The following is a 20000-nucleotide window of genomic DNA, read 5'->3' as shown; positions in this document are numbered from 1 at the left end:
GATATGTCGATGACATTTTATGTATTTGGCCTACTGATATTAATTTGGAAAATTTTCTGATTAATTTAAATGACTTAGTGCCTTCTATTAAATTTAAAATTGAGGTTGAACAAGGTAACAAATTGCCATTTTTAGATGTTTCTATTATCAGAAAAGATAGATGTTTTAGGTTTGACATTTTTAGGAAACCAACCAATGTTTTGTCATATGTTCATTTCTATTCTACACATCATATTAATACTAAGGTTTCTGTTTTTTCATCCATGTTTTTAAGAGCTTATAGAATTTGTAGTCCAGAATTTTTAGACCAAGAAATAGGAAAAATATATGACATTGCATCGGGTTTGAAATATCCAAAATATGTTATAGATAAAGCACAACATAGGGCCAGGAAGTCTTATTTCAATACAACCCAAAAAGATACTTTTTGTAAGAAAAATCTTTTAGTTATTCCATTTCATGATAATCTTGTAAGACTTCCTCGCATCCTTAAGGAGTTTAATATTAATGTTATTTTCAAAAACAGTACCATCAAAGAACTCCTTATTAAAAATTCCCCTTGTAATAATGTAGGATGTGTTTATAGTATTCCCTGTAAAAACTGTAGCTCCTGTTATATTGGCCAAACAGGTAAAGAATTGAATATTAGGATGAAACAACATAAGTACAGTATAAGGACGGGCCAAATGTCCAGTGGGGTTTTTGTCCATGTTAGAGACACAAACCACAACATTGACTGGGACAACGTTAAGAAAATTGTTGATTGTAATTCAGCTTTAGATAGGAACATCATTGAATCCTGTTTCATAAAGAACAATTTTGATAATAATATTAACTTGAGTTTAGGTTTATTTAAACTAGACAATTTTATAATTAATAGGATAGTAAAACAGTACCAAATTTCCTAATGGTACCATATGTCCTGTGGACCTTTCAGCCACAAGGTTTTGTTCTTTTGTATTTTTTTTTGTTTGTTTTACTATTACCATTATTATTTCCATGTGTATATGATTGTGTATGTTTTTTTTCATTTACTGTTACCATTAATATTTCTGTGTATATGAGTGTGTATGTATGTATAACGTCCGAAAGTTTTATGTGGCATAACCTTTCCAGTTTTTGTATTTCTGTTAAATATTGTTTTTTTCTTTTTCTTTTTTTGTACAATTTGATAATAATATTACTTGTGTTTTGGTTTAAAAAAACAATATCATAGGATAGTAAAGCAGTATCTAGTTTCCTAATTGTACCAATTGTCCTATGGACCTTTCGGCCACATGGTTTTTGTTCTTTTTATTTTATTTTATTTTTATTTATTATTATTATTATTTTTTCTTGTTACTATCACCATTTCTATGTGTATATGAATGTATATGTATTTTTATTAACATTAACATTTCCATTTGTATTTCCTAATTGTACCAATTGTCCTATGGACCTTTCGGCCACATGGTTTTTGTTCTTTTTATTTTATTTTATTTTTATTTATTATTATTATTATTTTTTCTTGTTACTATCACCATTTCTATGTGTATATGAATGTATATGTATTTTTATTAACATTAACATTTCCATTTGTATTTAAATGTGTTGTATGTATAATGTCCGAAGGTTTTATGTGGCTATGACCTCTCCCAGTTTTCTTTCTTCTGTATAAATATTGTGTTCTATTTTTCTTTCTTTGTACTCTGAGGATGTCGTAATAGACGAAAACGTTCAGTATTCCGACTTTAATTTCCCTGTGGTTTCTGCAATATTTTTTCGTCACGCGTTATTGTGATTATTTTTGCGATATATATAAATATATAAATACACACACATATATATATATACATGTATATATATAAATATATAAATACATACATATGTATATATATATATATATATATATATAAATATATATATATATCAATATGTAAATGTGCAAGTATATAAATATATAAATATATAGATACATAATATATAAATATATAAATATATGAATATATAATGTATAAATACATAAATATATAAACATTTAAATATATAAATATACGTGCCAAATTAACCACGCGTTGCAGCGAGTTCGTGAATAATCCCTAACCTAACCATACCACACCTAGCTTTAACCCTTAACCCTAACCAAAATATTTGTTTAAATGAAACAAGCACCCGGACCTGGCTTCGCCAGGTGTGCTTGGCCTACGGCGTAGCTCGCTTCGCTTCGCTTGGCAATATTTCGTAAAGATTCTCTTAGCAATATTTCGTAAAGATTCTCTTGGTAATATTTTGTAAAGATTCTCTTGTTAACATTTGGTAAAGATTCTCTTGGCAATATTTCGTAAATATTTTCTCATTAATACTTCGTAAAGATTCTTTTGTCAGAATTCCGTAAAGCTTATCTTTTTCTTTTTAGCACCACTTTCTTTTTCCATGGTAATATTATTAACGTATTAGAGAAATATTTTTTTTTATGTTAGTGGAGTGGAGATTCTCTTGGCAATATTTCGTAAAGATTCTCTTAGCAATATTTCGTAAAGATTCTATTGGTAATATTTCGTAAAGATTCTCTTGTTAACATTTGGTAAAGATTCTCTTGGCAATATTTCGTAAATATTTTCTCATTAATATTTCGTAAAGATTCTTTTGTCAGAATTCCGTAATTCCGTTTTTATGTATATAGATTCTCTTGGCAATATTTCGTAAAGATTCTCTTAGCGTTATTTCGTAAAGATTCTCTTGGTAATATTTCGTAAAGATTCTCTGAGTCTGAGTGAGATGTGTCTCCGGGAGTTAGTGTTTCCGGTGATGACTCATTTCCGGAGTAGGAGGTTGGAAGGTTTAGAGAGAAATATTTTTTTATGTATACACCCATGTTGTTGTGTATAGTAATCGTATAAATTGTTTTCTTCCAGACCGTCCCCGCGCCAGATCACTGTTAAAACACTCACCCCGGTCCATGACCCCCTGTTACCTTTTGTTCGGGTCACGCACTTTCGTTCAGAAATTTTAGTTTAGACCATTTCCATTTTTATTTAATTAGATATAGCTTTAAACACTCCCCCTCGCAGATGTGCGTCCCCCTACCCGAAGGTTCGGAAACCTTAGTTTGAAAATACGTGCATACACAAACACGAATATCATGTACACAAGCTTTTGCGTGCCTGTGTGAGTGTGTGTGTGGATTGACAATAAATGTCTTCAGCTAAAAGGTGAAGAAATGTATCTATAATATTGATCTTCAGAATATATATGGTTATAGGGGTTTATTTGGAAAAACCTAGGAGGAGTTTATAAATCATAAATTTCCGCCCGCACTAAAATTAAATGAAAATAAGCAATATTTTTACATTTGGTAAAATCATACAATCATTTTAGATTTACATGATTTTTTCTTACAAAAACTATCATAGTTTGTGGCAACATTAATTTTATAAATATAAATAATATTTATGAACACATACAATGGTTTGTTTAATCATATTGATTCTTATATTACAAAAACAATAATTTAAGGGGGAACTACAGTAGTGGCGTCTTCCCTCACCATAAACCACCTAACTTAAACCTTAACCCTAACCAAAATATTTTTTTAAGTTAAATATAGCTTTAAATACTTCCCCTCCAAGGTGTGCGCTATCCCCCCCTCTCCCGAAGGTTGGGAAACCCTAGTTTGAAAATACATGCATACACAAACACAAATGTCATGTGTACACATTCTTTTGCGTGCGTGTGTATGTGGATTGACAATAAATGTCTACAGCTAAAAGGTGAAGAAATGTACCTAGATTTTTTATTTTCAGAATATATATGGTTATAGGGTTTTATCTGCAAAAACGTAGGGGTTTGTGAATAAACAATTTCCGCTCGCACAAAAATTAAATGAAAATAACCAATATTTCAACATTTGGTAAAATTATACAACATTTTACATAAGCATGCTTTCTTCTTACAAAAGCTATCATGGTTTGTGGCAACATTGATTTCACAAATATAAATAATATTTATGGATACATACAATGGTTTGTTTAATCATATTAATTCTTAGGTCACAAAAAATACTACGCAACTTAAGGGAATACTATATAAACTTCCTAATTTTAACCCTTAAGCCTAACCAATTTCTTTTTAGATGAAATATAGTTATCCAAATAGCTGGAGTGATAGGGTATCAGAATATATATGGTTATGGGGGATCTCTAAAACCCTAGGAGGAGTTCGTGATCAAACAAACAAATAAATAAACAATCACACAGACAGACAGACGCTACTACTTTATTATAATAGATAGATTTATAAATATATAAATATATAAATACATAAATATATAAGTATATAAATGTATAAATATGAGTATATAATGTAGATATATAAATATACAAATATATAATTATATGAATATATAAATATGTAAATATATAGATATATATAAATATATAAATATATAAATATATAAATATATAAATATATAAATATATAAATATATAAATATATAAATATATAAATATATAAATATATAAATATATAAATATATAAATATATAAATATATGAATATGTAAATGTATAAATATATAAATATATAAATATGTAAAGATATAAATATATAGATATATATAAATAAATATATATATATATATATATATATATATATATATATATATATGAGCGGAATAGGAAACACAGGAGTCTTAATCTAGAGTTTATTCCTGACTAGTTTAGTATGTATGCTTTTTGAAAGGATAACTGCGAAAATAGTGAGGAATAAACTCAAGACTAAGACTCCTGTGTTTCCTATTCCGCTTACATCAACCTGTCAGAATGTCTCAACAATATATATATATATATATATATATGTATATACATATATATATATATATATATATGTATATATATACATGTATATATATATATATATATATATATGCATATATATACATACATATATATATATATATATATATACATACATGTATTTATACATATACTAATCACTTTGATAAGACCAAGATTGGTCTTATCAAAGTGATTAGTATTTTCTTCACCAATTCTTCATCCAGGTATATAAATGCAACTTTGACAGTTCTTATTAAATTATAAGTTTCTCCAAAAATCTTGTTTATATGTTTCTCAGGTGACATATTATTCATAATAATGACTCCCAGGTCCTTCTCATTTTCAGTTTTTTTTATTCCTTCTTCTCCCAATTTATATGATCCTATTATTATTATTATTATTATTTTTTTTTTGCTTTTTCAAAATTCCATTATACTACACTTTTTAGTGTTGAACTCCATCTCCCACCTCCTACTCCATTCCCATACTTTGTTGATATCACTCTGTAGTGACTCACAATCTTCTTCTGTGTTCACTTTTTTAATAGTTTTGCATCATCTGCAAAGAAGCTCATATAACTTTCAATTTCTTCATCCATATCATTAATATAAATAGCAAACGTTATTGGGGCCAGATCTGTTCCTTGTGGAACACCACTTATTACTTCATCCCAATTAGAGTGTTTGTCTCTTATCATTGTTCTTTCTTACAAAAAGTCTTCCATCCATTTAAGCAGTTTGCCCTGTATTCCTCCTTCAGTTTCTAATTTCTTAAGCAACTTCTTATGTGGTACTTTGTCAAAAGCTTTTTTTAGGTCTAGAAATACACAATCAGCCCATCCATCTATTTCTTGCATTATATCTATTAGACTTGAATAGAAACATATTAAATTTTTGACGCATGATCGTCCTTGTCTGAATCCAAATTGCCTTGGATTTAGCACGTTGTTGTTGTTGTTTTTAATACTTTACCCATCTATTTTTGATCATTCTTTCACAAATTTTTGCTGTTGTACTTGTTAGAGAGACTGGTCTATAGTTGGTAGGGTCTTCTTTATTTCTCCCTTTATATATAGGTACTATATTTACTTTTTTCCAATCTTCTGGAACTTTTCCTTCTTTCAAGGAACTGTTTATTATCCTATGTATTTTGTCTGCCAGTTCATTCCTGCATTCTTTCAAAATCCAGTTTGCTATTTCATCTGCTCCATGCAATTTTCTGACATCAAGATTACTCAAGTGTTTCATTATTTCATTCTTTGTTACTTCTATTTCTTTCATAGGGGGAACTTTCTCTTCCCATTCGATCTCTCCAGGTTGTATGTTCTCCCTTGTAAACACCGATTTAAAATGCTTGTTCATAATTTCTGCCATTTCTATTTCCTCTGTGTATTCAACTCCTCCTTGTCGTAGTTTCTCTAAGTCTTGTTTGTTTCTCACTTTGTTATTTACAAATCTGTAAAATAGTTTTGGTTAGTCTTTACATTTTTCTATGACATCTTTTTCGTATTTTCTTTTTTCTTCTCTGCACACTTGTACATATTCATTTCTATAACTAGTATATATTTTCTATTTTTCAGGTCTTTTGTCTTTTTTCAATTTTGTCCAAGCTTTGTCTCTTTTGTCTTTTAACTCCCTACAACTTTTGTTGTACCAGCACTTTATATATTCTTTTTCTTGCTTTTGTCTTGGGACATACTTTTCCACTCCTTTATAAATTCTTGTCAAAATATTCCATTTCTCTTCCACTGTTGTTTCCTCGTTGTATATTCTTTCCCAGTCTTCTTTTTGAAAGAATTCTCTTATTTTATAAAAAAAAAAAAATCATACATCAATCTTCCTTTTCTATATTTTTCATTTCTTTTTATGTATTTTTTCTCATTTAGTTCCATTTCAACCAATATGTGGTCACTTTTACTTATTGGTGTCTTATATTCAATCTTGTTCACTATTTCAGGTTCTGATGTGATTATTAGGTCCAGTCTCGATGGTTCCTCTTCATTTCTATACCTAGTGTTCTCTTGAATCCATTGAGTCATTGTGTGGTCAATAATCATATCAAGTAGTACATTTACCCATGAGTCTTCTCCGCCCTTTACTGTCATCTCTTCCCAGCAGACTTCTTTATAACTAAAGTCACCCATTACAACTATTCTTCCTGCATCTTCCATTATCTTATTTAATGTTAGCTTTGTGTCTTCTAACATACTTTTATGTTCTTTCTCATCCCACGAGGCTGTTTTAGGAGGCACATAATTTATTACAAATTTTCTGCTCTTCCTATCTTTGCCTTCCACTTCCATCATAGTCATCTCTACTCTATTTTTTCCATATGTGACATTTTTCACATTTATATCCTTCTTAGTCAGGATCATAACTCCACCCCCTTGTTTTACTTCTCTGTTTCTAATCCAACAATTATATGCACCATGTCCTACACTGTTGGGTGGTAGTGGACCTTTCAATTTTGTCTCTACAATTCCCATTATGTCCGGTTCTTTTTCTTTCAGGTAATCATTCAGTTCGTTCAAGCCTGTTATTAAGCCATTTATATTTGTGTTAGACATTTTCAATTTTCTGCTACTTCCATCGTGTTTTCTGTTCCCCTTCCGTTTTTCTCTGTTGTGTGCCATTTTCTCTCTTTCATATTCACTACTTTCCAATAGAATTTATCTTTTTCTGTCTCTGTTCTTCTCTCTTTTTTTCCTTAGCTTCTTGTCTTTTTGCTTTCTCATCCCCTCTTTCCTCTTTGTTCATTTCTCTTCTTGTCCATATCTGTTTAAATTGTTCACTGTTTGCTAGTTTCCCTGTTTTTGCTAAGATATTCTCTGCTGTTTTTGTGACCTGAATTTGATCTTAATTGGTCTGGTCTTATCTGTATTGTATTTCCCTAGACTATATATTTCTTCTATTTCTTTCCCTGTTTCTGCTCCATCTTCTTGAACTACTTCCAATATCTTATTTACTTTCTCCTTCTCCTCCTTTATTCTTGTAGTCCAATTTGTATTATTTTCTCTTCCATTCCCAATATGATTATACATTTCTTTTTATCCGCTAAGTCTCTCACTATATTCTCTTCCTCCTTCATCACTTAAATAATTGTGTCCTTAGTTTGATCTTTTTTCCAACCCTGTACTTCTTTTGCTATAGATTCTTTATTCTCTTTATTATTCCTCTTTAATTCTTCATTCTCATCTTTTACTTCTTTTAACTGTCTTTTTAATTCTTCTATTTCCTTAGTTAGGGTATGGTTTTGCTTCTTTAACTCTTCCAATTTATCAACTCTCTGTGCTATCCTTGTAAGTTGACCCAACCTACTCTCCCAATGTTCGGTCATTTTCTCTAGGTTTTCTTCTAAACTTGCTAATCGGGGGAGGTTGGTACCCCCCCCCCCCACTTCATTAAATCCATGGAAATTATTATTTTCACTTTCCATTGTATCCCTGTGTCGTCAGCAGACCTCTTGTTTATATTTTTTCTGCTGTCAGTGGGAGCCTGTTCGTCTCCCTCCTCATTTCCTTGCATTTCCCTCAGTAATCCCTCCCCTTCTCTCCTTTCATCACCTTTCTAGTACACCACGATCTTTCCCCTTCCCTACTAATACAAAAAGGTACTTCCTCGTAGTTGAAATCTACGAAAATTGCGTGTGTTTTTTTCCGAATTCCAATCTTCGCCGTCAATCCGACGATTGTATGTGTGTGTGTGTGTGTGTGTGTGTGTGTGTGTGTGTGTGTGTGTGTGTGTGTGTGTGTGTGTGTGTGTGTGTGTGTGTGTGTGTGTGTGTGTGTGTGTGTGTGTGTGTGTGTGTGTGTGTGTGTGTGTGTATCACTTAATGATCATTATAACTCAATAAAACTTTTCTTTCACTCTGCCAGTGGGTTTCAAATACCCCAATGGAGAGAAAAAACACTAATTATAAAATAAACTTTATTATAATTTTTCTTTAAACCATCAAATGTGTGATGTTAAAAGAAACAATGAGAAAGTACAAGTTGGAATCAAAGAATCGTATTATTGATGGACGCGTAGGGTGTTTTTGGGGTTATGTGGTACACAGGCTCACATTTGAAAAGCAGAGTTTGATTTGGCAAAAATATTCACCACAAGAACTGTAATAACAAAGAAGACGGAGACATCAATGACAACGGTGACGATAAATATGGCGATGCATTAATGATGTCGAAAGGGGAGCAAACAAATAAATAAAAATATGTCAACTGCAAAGACACTGTTAAAGTGATTATGACGAATGTACGAGTAATGTAGGTAACTGACGAAACTGACGACGACAAATACATCTGTAACAAAGAAAACGAGGACAATGATAACGACGAAGATGATGACGACACCAACGACGAGGACGACGAAGACTACGACAACAACAACGACAATAACGATGACAACGATAAAGACGGCGACAAAAAAAAAGTGCGAAGAAGTCAGAGACAAAAGTAACAGCGAAAAAAAAAAATGCCTTACCTAGACGGACAAACTGCCAGAGGATGTCAGATTTCAAGGATGAGTCACGAACCCACAGTAACAGAACCAGTGACACGTGGTGAGGACGTCATGGGAACATGGCAACACAATGAGAACACTTAATCGTGTGTGTGTGTGTGTGTGTGTGTGTGTGTGTGTGTGTGTGTGTGTGTGTGTGTGTGTGTGTGTGTGTGTGTGTGTGTGTGTGTGTGTGTGTGTGTGTGTGTGTGTGTGCATGTCTATATGTATATGTATACATACACACACGCACGCACGCACAGCACACACACACACACACACACACACACACACACACACACACACACACACACACACATACATGTGATGGGGGAAAAGAATACTGCTACCAAGTATTTTCACTTGGATCGTAAAAGGGGAGAAAAACGTGACGGGGATTGAGACCTGGCATCCTTCTCCCTGTAGCCCCACAGAGGATATTCCTAAAAAAAAAAAGTAAAGGCATAAGAGGGTCTAGGAGTTTTCCAACCAGCGCCCAAAGGTTTGGGTCTTTATGTGCGTGGATGTGGTACAGATGAGAGTAAAAGGAAAGAGATAGGTAGTATGTTTGTGAGAAAAAAGATGGATGTGTTGGCTTTGAGTGAAACTAAGTTGAGAGGGAACGGCGAATATGAGCTTGGGAGTGTAATTGGGAGGCGTTCAGGAGTGAAGAGAGGGAGAGGGAGAGAAGGGATGGCTATACTAGTAAGTGAAGAGATAGGTAAACTTGTAATAGAGTGGAAGGAGGTTTCCTCAAGGGTAATATGGATGAAGGTGAAACTGAGAAAGGTTTTTGTAAGTGCATATGGTCCTGGTAGTGATAAGAGTGTAGAAGAAAGGGAGGCTTTTTGATAGATTTAAATGAGTGCACAGAGGGATTAGGGAGAAACGTCAATGTAGTAGTACTGGGAGACCTTAATGCTAGGGTAGGAAATGATCCAAATGATGGAGTGGTTGGGAAATGTGGAGTTCCAGGAAAGAATCGTAGTGGAGAGTTGATGGTGGATATGTGTCTAGAAAGAGAGTTGATGATAGCAAATACAGTGTTTTGGAAGAAAGTCAAGCATAAGTACACATGGGAGAGGGTGGTGGATGGAAGGGTGGTGGATAGAGCGTTAATGGACTATGTAGTGGTAGATAGGTGTATAATAGGAAGAGTTAAGGATGTACATATGCTAAGGGGAGAGGGTGGGGGAATATCAGATCATTTTTTGGTGGAAGGTACGTTGAGAGTGTAGGATAGATGGAGAAAGAGGAAAAGGACAAAATGTATGGAGGTGCTCAGAGTGAACTCTTTAAATGAAAAGGAAAAGGAGAAGGAGTACAAGAAGAAGCTGAGAGAGAAGTGGGAGGGAGTGAAGTATAGAGTAGAGCTACGAGTGGAGGAGGAATGGAGATGGTTCAAGGAGAGAGTCACAAAGTGTGCAAAGATGGTGTGTGGAACAAGAAGGATGAGAGGAAATAGAAGGAAAGATAATGAAAGGTGGGATGAGGAAACAAAGAAGGTTGTAGAAGAGAAGAAGCGAGCTTTCAAGGATTGGTTACAAAATAGGACGAGGGAGTCATATGAAACGTACAAAGAAAAGAAAAGAGAAGTAAACCACAAGGTAAAGGAGGCAAAGAGGAGAGCAGATGTAAAATGGGGTAAGAGTATGACAGAAAATTTTGAAAGTAGTAAAAAGATGTTTTGGAAAGAAATTAAGAGAGGAAGAGGAGAAAAGGTAAAAGGTGCAGATGAAGAGATGATAATGGAAGAGAAGGCAGTAAGGGGAAGATGGCAGAGGGCAGAGTATTTTAAGGAGTTGCTAAATGTGAAGGAGGATAGGGAGGGAAAGATAGTTGCAGTCAGAAGTGCTAAGAAAATGACCGTGATGAGTGAGGAAAATGGAGGAGAAATAAGGAAGGATGAAGTGAAGGCAGTTGTTAAGATGATGAAAGCAGGTAAGGCACTTGGTCTAGATGGATGCCATGCAGAATGTCTAAAAAAGGAGGTACAGTGATGGTGGACTGGCTGGTTAGGCTATTTAATGTTTGCTGAAGAGAGGGTAGAGTACCGGAGGACTAGAGGAGTGCCTGTATAGTTCCGCTTTACAAGGGAAATGAGGACAAGTGTAAGTGTAGTAGTTTCAGAGGAATTAGCTTGTTAAGTGAAGTTGGGAAGGCTTATGGGAGAATCTTGATTGAGAGGATTAGGAGAGGAACAGAGGGAGTAATTGGTGAGGAACAGTGTGGATTTAGGACAGATAGAGGTTGTGTAGATCAGATTTTTGTGGTAAGACAGATATGTGAGAAAGCTATAGGAAAAGGTAAGGATGTATTTTGGGCTTTTATGGATCTGGAAAAGGCTTATGACAGGGTAGACAGGAGGGCACTGTGGGAGGTTTTGCGGATATATGGGATAGGAGGAAAGTTTCTAGGAACTGTCAAGAGTTTCTACGGGAGTAGTAGAGCATGTGTCAGGATTAGAAATGCTGAGAGTGAGAGGTTCGAGGTAAAGGTGGGACTTCGTCAGGGATGTGTTATGTCACCCTGGCTGTTCAATCTTTACATGGATGGGATGGTGCGAGAGGTAAATGCAAGGGTGGTGGGTCAGGGGTTGGAGATGGTTAAAGATAATGGAGAAAAGTGGGAGGTGAGCCAGCTGTTGTTTGCGGACAACACTGCGCTTGTAGCAGGACCATAGGAGGGATTGAGGAAGTTGGTGACAGAGTTTGGGAGAGTGTGTGAAAGAAGAAAATTGAAGATAAATGTGGGTAAATGTAAGGTGATGAGATGTACAAGGGGTGAAAGTGGCAGCAGACTGGAAGTGAGCATTAAGGGAGAGTGACTGGAGGAAGTGGATAGTTTTAGATACTTGGGTGTGAATGTGGCAGGAAAGGGTGGAGTGGAGGTGGAGGTAGAATCTAGATTGAGAGAAGCGAGTAAATGCCTTGATGGATTAAAAAGTGTAATGAAGAATAGATATTTGGGAATGGTTGCTAAGAGGAGACTGTATGAAGGAGTGATTGTGCCAACATTACTGTCTGGGGCAGAAAAATGGAACATAAGGGAGGAAGAGAGAAGGAGTTTAAATGTGTTTGAGATGAGGTTTTGTCCAAATGTTGTTTCAATGATTGATTTAAGTACGTTGAGTCTAGGTGTGCATTTATTTTTTATGTTTGTGATGTGTTGTTTAAATGATATGGATGTATCGAATGTTACACCAAGAATTTTTGGTGTGTGTGTGGGTGGCATTAGAGTGTTGTTGATATAGAGATGAGGAATGTATTTGTATTCTTTTGTCCAGTTGGTGATCTTTGACTTTGAGGACTTTTGTTTCATAGTGTAGGTGGTCTATAGGTGTTGTATATGTGCAGCCTGTAACTGATTTTAAGACTTTGTTTTGTATGGTCTGTAGGGTGTTGAGGTGTGTTTCACTGAGTTAGGTGCCCATGCTGGACTTCTATAATTCATCACTGAGCGTATGCATTGTTTGCATATTGTAGTATTAGTTTCTTTGTTTTGTCCAAATGTTGTTCCAATGATTGATTTAAGTGCGTTGAGTCTAGGTATGCATTTATATTTTATGTTTGTGATGTGTTGTTTAAAGGACATGGATGTATCGTATGTTACACCGAGAATTTTTGGTGTGTGTGGTGTTAGAGTGTTGTTAATATAGAGATGAGTAATGTATTTGTATTCTTTTGTCCAGTTGGTGAGAAGTGTTGCTGTAGATTTGGCTGGAGTTATTTTGAGTCTGTTTGTAATGAGCCATATGTTGAGTGTATTAATGTATGGCTGTATTATTTCTGCGGCTTTGTCTATGTTACGATGTGTACATGTTATTGTTATGTCGTGTGCGTAGGAATAGATTTGCATTTCTGAGGTACTTCATTCATACTGTTTCTGATGTGCAATGGTTGACCATTATATGACGCATAAACATTCCTGCCTGCCAGAAAATGGACCAGCCATCTTTTAGTGTTATTGTGCATGTCTGTTTTATATATTTTGTTTGTTAGATTGTGGCGGGGGATAGTATCAAAAGCTTTAATAATGTCTAATGTTATGAGAAGTGTTCTATAATGGGACCTATCTGAATTGATTTCATCTAATATTCTTTGCGTGAGGTTTATTAGAAGAGTGTTTGTGGAGTGTAGTGGCCTAAAACCGTGTTGTGATTCAACAAGGGGAATACGTGATGAGATGATTTGAAGTATGAGGCGTTCAATGACTTTGGAAGGGGTGCAGAGAAGTGTGATTGGGCGGTGTGATGTTGGGATTGTTGGGTCTTTATTGGGTTTTGGGATTGTGATTATTTTTCCATGCTTCCAGATGTCAGGTATAGTGTTGTGTGAATAGCTGTAGTTTGCAATGTTTGTGAGTGCATGTATACCTTGTGGTCCAATGTGTTTTAGGTGGATGTTACTTATGTTGTCAGGGCCACAGGCGGATGAGTGCTTGAGATTATGTACTATGTGTTTTGTCTGACTACCTATGAAGGGTGTATAGTCTGAGTCTAGTCGAATTGTGCGTCGGTCGTCAGGGTGAGAAGTAAGATGGCTTGTCTGTGCAGAGTGATATATGAGTGTGTTGCTTGTTGTCTGTTTGAGGGTAAATTATCTGTTGTTGTGGTTATTGCTGCGTGAGAGCGTGTAGCGTTACTGTTGGATAGTGCAATGCTGTTGAGTGTTTTGTACAATTTGCTGGTGTTTGTTTTGTGACCTAGTGTATTAGCAAACTTTTGCCTTTTTTTGTTGTTGTTCATTTATTTATTGATAATCTCTATAATAAGTGTTTTTATTTGGTCTGCTATGTTTTGAGGGATAGGTGTGGGGGTGTTGTGTTTAAGTGTGTGTGGTTGTCTGATGAGGCCTTGGATTTCTGGTGTGAAATTGGGGTTGTGTGATTTTCTGTTGCCTCTAGGGATAATTTTTTTTATCAGCATTTTGTATGATTGTATTAAAAGTGTGTATAGTATTGTTTATGTTTGTGGTTGGTGTACTGTTAAGTGTTTCAAAATGTTGTTCTGCCTCTTCAGTAAAAGCTTCCCAGTTTACTCTCTTGTAATTGGTGTATGTGTTTCTGTGGCCAACTGGTGTGCATCTTGTTTTGGTGGTGATGATGATTGGAAGGTGGTCAGATCCAAGGGATCTGAGCACTTTCTCTATGAAATTGTTGGGGTTAGGCAGGGGGAACAGAAGGTGATGTCAGGAGAGGAGGGGGTGTAGAGGGCTTGGTGTGGGATATGTGTATGATTATGTGTGTTGTTCATGATGGTCAGTGAGTCAAATTGAGTCTGCATATCAAGCCCTCTGTCTGTGTCTGGGTTGTCGACACACCAGGCCTACGACTTAGCGTTGAAGTCACCACCCAAGATGAGGTTCGGGATTGTAGCTAGTTGATGAAATTGAGGCCTGAAGGCGTTTAGAACTGTGGGAGATGATTGAGGGGATTGTATATATTAACTATTGTCAGTGTTGATTTGTTGCCTATACGGATTAGAATAGACTGGATTTCTGTGGTGTTATCTGTGGTAGGGAGAAGGATTTTGGTTGTGGCGCTTGTGTCCACAAAACAGATGGATTGGTGGACCAGGGTGATTAGTCCACCGCCATTGCCGTCCGTCCGGTCTTGTCTAGTGGTGGTGAAGTTGTGAGATGTTGTTATTTTGTGTCAGTGTCTTAGTTTTGTTTCTTGCATGATGGTTACGTGTGTGTTGTGTTGTTTGAGGAAGTGTTCGATTTCGTGTTTTTTGTGTTGATACCACCAATGTTGTGTTGTAATATATTGATGTTATGTGTTCTGTATGTGTTGTATGTTGCCTTCTGGGGTTGGGGTGTTGATGGGGGAAGGTATAGGATCTGGATTAGAGGGAGGGAGAGGTCTGATGATTGGGAACAAAGGGGAGGAGGATTGATTAAGAACAAGGGTGGGGGAGACTGGGTGTGGGCAAGGGTGTAGGTTGTGGTTAGGAAGATGGGAGTAAGGTTATTAGAGGGCAGGTGGAACATGTCCAATTGTTTGTGTATTCGTTTGTGTTTGCAAATGCTGTACAAATGAAGTGGGCCCAGTTTTTGCATATGTTACATTGAACTGAGCCTTTTGTCTGTCTGCTCGAAGTGATGGGTTAGGAGCATGTTGGGCGTGTGTATTTTGTGGTGGGCCCAGGATTTCTCTCTACATCTCCGGCTAGTAGTAGAAGAAGAGGGGTGAGCGCCGGAAAAACATTCCTCAGTGCAGAAAAAATGTAACAATGCATGTTGTGAAAGGATTATGGTACTCGCCGAGGCAACCAAAACCCCTCTTGGGGATAGGTGCCACCTGCGTAGCGCCGGTGGCCAGGGATGTTTGCCGCTGTTTGGCCCCCAACTCTTGGGGGTAGAGGTGGTCCCACGACAAAGACGCTGCGGCACCAGGACCTGGATATCAAATTCATGTGCCTAGTTCCATGGCCTGTGATCAAAGTCGTGGTTGATGAGTCGAGTCATACAATCGAGGGCTTGTTCAGTCACACATGTTGCGATTCTTGTTGCACTGACAAGGAAGTTTGAGTAGATTTTGTCTCTACCCAGTGTGTTCTCTATTTCAATCCAGTATTTGGTGATGACTTGATTAAACATCAGAGTTTGGTGTACATTGTAGAGCAGGTGATCTGGGATGTGTTCAGACACCAGACCTTTTGCCAATAGCTAATCTAATTTAAAATTGTGAGCTGTCTGGTCTGTAATTACAAAATATATATTCTTGAGCAGAATTTTAGATGCGACACCACTTGCCGCTTCCAGGGTTTCAAGAACTACCACCCTGAGAGCAGCCAAGTTATTTCTGGATTCAGAAGCAATGTTTATTGTCAGTATGGCAAGGTATGTTCCATTGACAGTGATACCCTGAACGGAAAAAGAGCCAACGCCCTGGTTCTTTGAACCATCATCAGAATAAGTCACAACTACTTGTTCATCAGGGTTCATGATTTCTTGGACGACTTCATCCAGCGCCATGACTTCAATACTCTCACCTACATCCCTGACACTCTTGGATTCTGGCAGGGTGTCCAGATCAATAATTTCTGGCTCATGTGCTTTCCAGTTTCGCCCAAACATCTTGTTCCCGACTGTGATCACAGCTGATTCTGCTTGCAATTCAGACATGTGGTAGCAACTCTTTAGTTTGTCAACAGTCTCGTAAAATTCTGGTCGGACTTTTCGTATGCTTTCACGGATGTGCTGATATCGGCGTGGCAGTTCACCATGCTGCTGAGTGACTGTTGGAACCTCACCTTCTTTATTAGAAATATGATTTTCAACATCAGAGTAGGTGCTGTGTGTGTCTATACCAGCATCTTCAGAATCAGACTGCTCGCTGTCCTCAAAGGATCCAATTGACACAGAGTTTTCTTTCTCCTTTTCACACTCAGCTCCCATTCTCTCAAGGCTCTGCATTACCTGCTCTGACACTCCATCGCCCTCATCCATTTCCTGTCCACGAATTCTTTACAGTACATTTTCCTCTGGGTTCTTTCATCCTCAAGGAAAGCCCCATTTCACCCATTTTCACCCCATGTTTCAGTTCCATCCTGGCAGAACACGTCCATCAACTGTTTCATCCTTTCATTGAAACCTACTGCTCTCGCTTGGAAATTTTCATTTTGTCGCTGTTTCCGTGTCTGGATCAGACTGACAAATTCACCATACAACTTCAGGATGTGTTTTTGAGTGCCTGGTGTGTATAGTGTACAGATTGCAGAATAGCCTGTGTTCTTGAACCAGCTCTGCCAGCAGCTAGGGTGCTGCATCCTTGGAGCGCTGAGCTTGGCCTGCCCGCTTTGGCCACAGCAAGTAGAGCATATTCTGTATGACATCCTCACCAGTTGGGAGCATCCCCCCAAATCAATCGATTATCATACATACGTACATACATACGTACATACGTACATACATACATACATACATACATACATACATACATACATACATACAAACAAACATACATACATACATACATACATACATACATACATACATACATACATACATACATACATACATACATACATACATACATACATACATACATACATACATACATACATACATACTGAACATTTTAGAAGCTCTGCCAAGGGATTCGATCCCTGACCTGTGCGTGCATAATCACGAAGCCAAGACACTAGCAACAGAGCTATGTCCGATGGTAAAAAAAGGACTGCACAAGTCCCCGACGACACTCGACATAGCTACAGAAGACCAAGTCTCATTTTCATCCGATCTCCATTTAGGCGAGACCTCCGACAAGTTGTGTATGTTTAAGACAGATTGAACATTTTAGGAGCTCTGCCAAGAGATTCGAACCCTGACCTGTGCATGCACAATCACGAAGCCATACATACATACGTACGTACGTACATACATACATACATACATACATACATACATACATACATACATACATACATACATACATACATACATACATACATACATACATACATACATACATACATACATACATACTTAACATTTTAGAAGCTCTGCCAAGGGATTCGATCGCTGACCTGTGTGTGCATAATCACGAAGCCAAGACACTAGCAACTGAGCTATGTCCGATGGTACAAAAGAACTGTACAAGTTCCCGACCACACTCAACATAGATACAGAAAATGTAGTCTCATTTTCATCCGCTCTCCATTTAGGCGAGCTCTCCGACAAGTTATGTATGTTTGAGACATATATATATGTATATATATATATGTATGTATATGTATATGTATATGTATATGTATATGTATATGTATATGTATATGTATATGTATATGTATATGTATATGTATATGTATATAATACTAATGACCCACTTTTGGAGAAGAATAGGCAAAGTAAAAAGATCTGTATATTTTGATCATTAACTGTGATCCTCTTCAGCAGATGTGATAACAGAGCGGAGAAAAGCATATAGTTATACAAAAGTAATGAGGTAAGCAGGTAATGACGGGGGCTCAGGTCACGAGTCCGGCGCTACGTGGACATTGGTGTATTTTTCCATTGTTAATGAAGAGGGTAGCAGTCTATTTATAGTTAAGGAAGTTATACAATCTGGTGACCATTGGCAATAGGAAATATTATAATTAGGAAAATTATTAATTAAAGAGGATTTTCTTGTTTTTCTTCTAAACAAATCTAAGTGCAGTTTTATAAGAAAAACAATAAAATCCTCTTTAATTAATATTTTTCCTAATTATATTTCATATATATATAATATATACAGTATATATATATATATATATATATATATATATATATATATATATATATATATATATATATATATGTGTGTGTGTGTGTGGGTGTGGGTGTGTGTGGGTGTGGGTGTGGTGTGTGTGGGTGTGTGTGTATTTATACATATATATATATATACATACATGTATATTGCAAAAATAATCACAATAACGCGTGACGAAAAGATATTGCAGAAACCACAGGGAAGTTAAAGTCGGAATACTGAACGTTTTCGTCTATTACGACATCCTCAGAGTACCTGAGGATGTCGTAATAGACGAAAACGTTCAGTATTCCGACTTTAATTTCCCTGTGGTTTCTGCAATACATGTATATATATATATATATATATATATATATATATATATATATACATATTTATATACTTATCTTTCTTATTTGATTATCAATTCACCGTAGGAGCAGTAGATTTTTTCATAACTCGCCAGTATAACATTGGATAGAGTATCAGCAGAACGTTTGAACACACAAAGCTACAATCTGTCAACGGAGTGGAAAAGACAATGTTTACAAATAGAGTTATAATCTAAAGTTACCAAAGAACTATAACTTAGAGATTGATTGTGTCCACCTTGCTAAGTCAAGTTTCATCAGGCCTCTGATGAATTAAAGAATATAATTTTTCTTCTAATATTTCGTAGACCCTTAGTACATATACGGTATACGTAATCATATATGACTATGCTTTAGCATCAAAATATGGGCAATAGAAAAATTTGGATACAGTATATGAAAGTACTGTACATAAGAAATTACATCTCTTCCAAGGGACAAAATCTCTGTTGATCAGTAATTTTTTGTATGACAGTTTAAGCCTAAGCACTTAAGATCAAACCAACACTTCCGACATGAGGAGGCTTGATCGAGTCCCAACATGCAAGAAGTCTCGATTTGTATATTACATATCTCTTTCCAACTCTTCATACAAAACCTGTGTCTTACAGCTTCCCGGCCCTCTGCAATGTTGCCGCACTCAATGTCCAATTGCCTCTGGGCCTCCAACGAAGAAAGATTTATTGGCCCACTGCAGCCACTGCGACGTACAAAGCTTCCAGCATCCCCTCTGTGTCAAGATCGCACAGTTCCCACGACCATCTCCACGAACGAGAGAATATGTCTCCAGTCAAAACGGGAAGGAGCTTGGAGATAAAACCGACTTTCTTTTATAAAGTTTTGTGTTCGAGCAATTTTTTTTTTTTTTTTGTACGCATGTGCATGTGTGTGTGTGTGTGTGTGTGTGTGTGTGTGTGTGTGTGTGTGTGTGTGTGTGTGTGTGTGTGTGTGTGTGTGTGTGTGTGTGTGTGTGTGTGTGTGTGTGTGTGTGTGAGTGTGTGTGTGTGTGTGTGTGTGTGTGTGTGTGTGTGTGTGTGTGTGTGTGTGTGTGTGTGTGTGTGTGTGTGTGTGTGTGTGTGTGTG

This window comes from Oratosquilla oratoria, chromosome 5 (assembly GCF_046742065.1).
Source record: "Oratosquilla oratoria isolate Oo_2021 chromosome 5, ASM4674206v1, whole genome shotgun sequence".
Lineage (NCBI taxonomy): Eukaryota > Metazoa > Arthropoda > Malacostraca > Stomatopoda > Squillidae > Oratosquilla > Oratosquilla oratoria.
This window is presented reverse-complemented; position numbering follows the sequence as displayed.